The sequence below is a fragment of the Rutilus rutilus genome (assembly GCF_951802725.1).
Source record: "Rutilus rutilus genome assembly, chromosome: 4".
NCBI classification, from domain to species: Eukaryota; Metazoa; Chordata; class Actinopteri; order Cypriniformes; family Leuciscidae; genus Rutilus; species Rutilus rutilus.
Genome location: NC_140212.1, coordinates 38138019 through 38142156, shown reverse-complemented (window position 1 = coordinate 38142156; position 4138 = coordinate 38138019). Strand labels below are relative to the sequence as shown.

Sequence of the window (4138 nt, the reverse complement as noted above, 5' to 3'; positions counted from 1 at the left end):
TTTTTCAAACTGCCATGATGCACTGGTGGTGTGACGTAGCATGGGTCAGCCTCTAGTCTGGTTTGTAGTACCTGGCAGAGAGCAGATAACTCTGTGGTTCTGTTTGGTGGAGACCTCACCATCCACACTGGCCTTCCATCAACAATAGCATCTTCATCAGACATCAGTTCTATTGTTGCAGTCTTCCACAGTTCCCTTTCTGTGTTGGTTTGTACAACACTGGACCTGGTCTCCAGCAACTGCAAAACATGGCAGTAATTTAATCACTAAAACACAGAGAGGAGGACAGTTTGCTTAACCAGTTTCTTAACTTACCCGTCTCTTTCGTTGACGGTTCTTTGCAATGTTCCTCATAGTGTTTCTTTTCTGGGCCTTTTCAGGCTGAGCCAAAGAATACTTCTTCCGCAAAGTCTCAAAATACGTCTTGCAACCTGTTAAATAAATCATAAATAAATGTAATGCCAATAAAACTAAGTAAAACAGAGGACATTAAAATGATTACAACATCTTTAAGATTACCTTTTGCACATTCAGTGTCAGCGTCTGTAAAAGTTGTCCTTAATTCTTCGAAGAGGTAAGTGGTCACAGCCAGGTTATGTGATGAATTTATTCTGGGGGAAAAAGTTGCAGGCATCATTAATGAAATTCAGGTTTGGTATTTCAAATCCATATAGTAGTAGATTAAACTAACATTTACAGTATACAATACGCAGTCTTACCCGGATTGTGGATCGTATTTGTGTGGGTTGTTCTCTGAATTATGGAGGCACCTTACAGATTCCTGTAAAGTTTGAAATTAAAAAGCGTTTAAGTGGATTCACAATCTGCAAGAACCACAAAACTGAATTTTCTGTTTTATTGAATCACTTATTTTTGAATAAGTTGGCCATCACAGTAAACATAAGAGACAAAACATATCCGTTCATAAATCTTTAAGATGTCACGCAGCGCCTCTGATATCTTTCCGGTTCGTGCCGCTTTCTGCCTATACAAGGCCACCAGTGCAGGTGTATGTTGGTCAAGCACAGCATAGAACTGGTTCCGTATGGTGACGTTTGTGATTAGAGGTCGACCGATTCATCGGTCGGCCGATTGATCGGCCGATTTTTTGCATTTTTAACATAATCGGCATCGGCCAATATCCAAGTGTATCAAGCCGATTATTAGGCAGGCGCATCTGTGGGCAGCCTAGTGTTGTTGTTGTGGAACACGCGTTCGACGCATGCTGCGCCTAGAGTCATTCTCCAGCAGAGTGAGCAGACCTCATCCAGTGCTTAAGGAAGGAGCTAAGTTCCTTGGAGAAAACTCCTTTATATTTAATTAAAAACTTTTGATATGTTACTGCCAACTTAGAGAAAAAACATGAATAGGCGACATGACGTTCGGCTACTTTGAAATTGATAGCGTAGTTGAGGTTGCATTAGCACAGCAGAAGGGTTGCGATCATGTCACAATAAGTAAGCAAGAATTTACAGACAGTGAATCTGAGACTTTTATTTGTTCTGTTTGTGTGTCTTATATTTGAGAGGGTTGTCACTCAATGCAGAGAAGTAAGTAATAAAAAAAAGAGACCAACTATATGCTAGTGAAGGACTGGCTTTGCTTTGCTAGGGTTGGGTAGCTACAGACAGACCCAGTGCTAATACGGCACTGGTGCCTTAACGACCGTTATTTACCGGACCGAATATCAACGCGCATTTCTGTGCTTCATATCAGTGCTACTGTTATGCCTGTGCTTCTCTTGGATGCTCTGAAAACGGACGTTAGAATAACAGAAACATCGCTTCGCTGCACTTGACACTAGTCAGCAGTTAACTTTAACATTCCGTTAGCTAGTAGCTGGATTAAACACGGTTAAAATGCTGGCCAAACAGTAGTGTAATGTGTGACTGTATTTCACTGTAGACTAGGGGTGGAACGGTACATGTATTCGTATTGAACCGAAACGGTACAGGCGTCACGGTTCGGTGTATAAATTTCCACGGAGAATACACGCTATAAAAATAAATAAAACTCGCGTGCAAAGTAATGCGGAACTACTGTTAGATACGCGGGTTCTTTAGGGACACCTAATCTGTAGCTCCGCTTATAGCTCCGGCTGCGATGTAAAGATTGCAATGCGTTGTGTGTGTGTGAGAGAGAGAGAGAGAGAGAGGCGCGGGCGCGATCGAAATCGAAAAGTCGCGTGTGTTTAAAGTCGCAAAGTGTTTACTTATATTTGTGTGCAAACGCGCGCGTGTGTGTGTGTGTGAGGCGCGGGCGCGATCGAGATCGAACAGTGGAAACATAAAAACATACTCCGTCATTTTGTTTATCAGGACATCATTCAAACTGCAAAGTGTTTAAGTTACTGTTAATTCAAATGTTAAGGAAAACAAATATATTAATCTGAAATGTAGCAAATTAATTTTCAATTCATTCAGGTACAATTACCAAACATATCTCAAGTTCTTTTTGTCTTTTGTACAAGTGCAGATTGGTAAAGTGTTCAATAAATGTTTTTGTTGAGAAATCTTGTCTATCTTAAGTATTTATTTGTGTTACATTTTATCTTTCAAATAGAGGTTAAAAACAAGCACATAATCAGCCAAATATCGGCCAAAATAAATCGGCAGCATTTATCGGCCATCGGCCGACCCGGATTTCAAAAGATCGGCATCGGCATCGGCCTGAAAAAAACCATATCGGTCGACCTCTATTTGTGATGCGTTGGAACTCAGCACAAAGCTACAAAAACAAAAATACAAAAATAATTATATAAAAAGACTAATACTCGATTTGCAACAGAAAACACATTTGTGATGCAACATGTTCCGTTAAAATACATTGTTGAGCAACATGGTCACATGCAAAGTGATAGTTCTTACACACAGTGAATAGTGGCATTTGCTGTTCCATTTGAATGTGATACATATTAAAAATTTGGCATAGAAATATGTGTGAAGAGTGGCAGAAAAGAGAAGTGAGCCTGTTTTACCTGTGATTCAATCCGAAGAGCCGGCCATTTCCCCAAGAAGTCCTTCACCTGCACAGATAAAACAATCAATATGAAACCAGTCAAATTATGCAATCAACCTCTAGAATGACAAATTAATGATGCAAAATTTCAAGTGAATGTAACTTACCGATAAAGTTGCTCTCTGGTGACAATGTAGGTCTGCACATGCACACAAAAACAGACAACAAGATATTTAATTTTTAAGAGACTTTGAAATGCTAATGAATTAGGCTCCAAATAAAAGAAATGGTGAAAAATAGTTAGCAGCTACAGCCTAAATTAACATTTGAGTCACCTTGATTTTGGGGATGCTCACTGCACTCCTTCCACTTAAACCTATAATGAAAAGACGTTTGTAAAGGTTTAATAAAAACTTGCATAGTTCATTCGGTAACTATTATGTCCATAACCTTAACTTTGTTTGAGTAAAAGTTAACGTAACTGCTAACTTTAGCCACTAGCTCATTTGGGTGCATGTAGGAATAACATCACATTGAACTTACCAGAGCAGGGTGCTTAACACAAACAGCAGCAACACACTCAAAAACAGAAGGACTATCGCTTGCTGAAAAGAGTTATTGACTAACGTTAACATTATTGCCCTGCCAGTACACAGGATATTCTGTGCCTAGCAGGTGGACTGGCGGCAATCGCGTCCGCGGCACCGCGCTTGCAACTTATAAATAGCCTCGTCTAACAGTCAAATATCACGTGTAATATGATATTCTTACAATATTACAACAAGCAAAGTAGTTTTGAAGTGTTTTGGTTTACTTACAAGTTGTTTCATGCTTGATACCACGTCGCTCGAGAGGGTAGCCATCTTGGATCGATTTTTCAACCGAACGTCATATCACGTGATCGACAGTACACTTAAAAATAGTGAGTGAACCAGCGGTGTTCACTCAGAAATGCAGAAATTTAACAAAGTGGCGAGCAGGACGAGACTAGGGCCCGGGGGAACGACGTGAGGCCGGTGGCGTGATTACTGATGACCAGGCCCGCACGGAATCTGCGGACTTTTTTTGTGATTTCTGTGCGGAATTTTTGGGAAAATCTGCGGAATTATGCGGAATGGTTTTAAATGTGTTAAAGGTGCAATGTGTAATATTTCTGAGGATCTATTGACAGAAATGCAAT

The 4138-nt window shown here is 40.2% G+C and overlaps 1 long non-coding RNA gene across 1 annotated transcript; it reads right to left on the bottom strand.

Moving 5' to 3' along the window:
* Window positions 1-2704: 2704 nt before the first annotated feature.
* LOC311289263 lies at window positions 2705-3460 on the bottom strand. Its single transcript, XR_014627094.1, has 3 exons — window positions 3294-3460; window positions 3126-3157; window positions 2705-3025 (listed from the first exon to the last, which is right to left on the bottom strand). It is a non-coding gene; the product is annotated as an uncharacterized lncRNA (long non-coding RNA).
* Window positions 3461-4138: the final 678 nt, after the last annotated feature.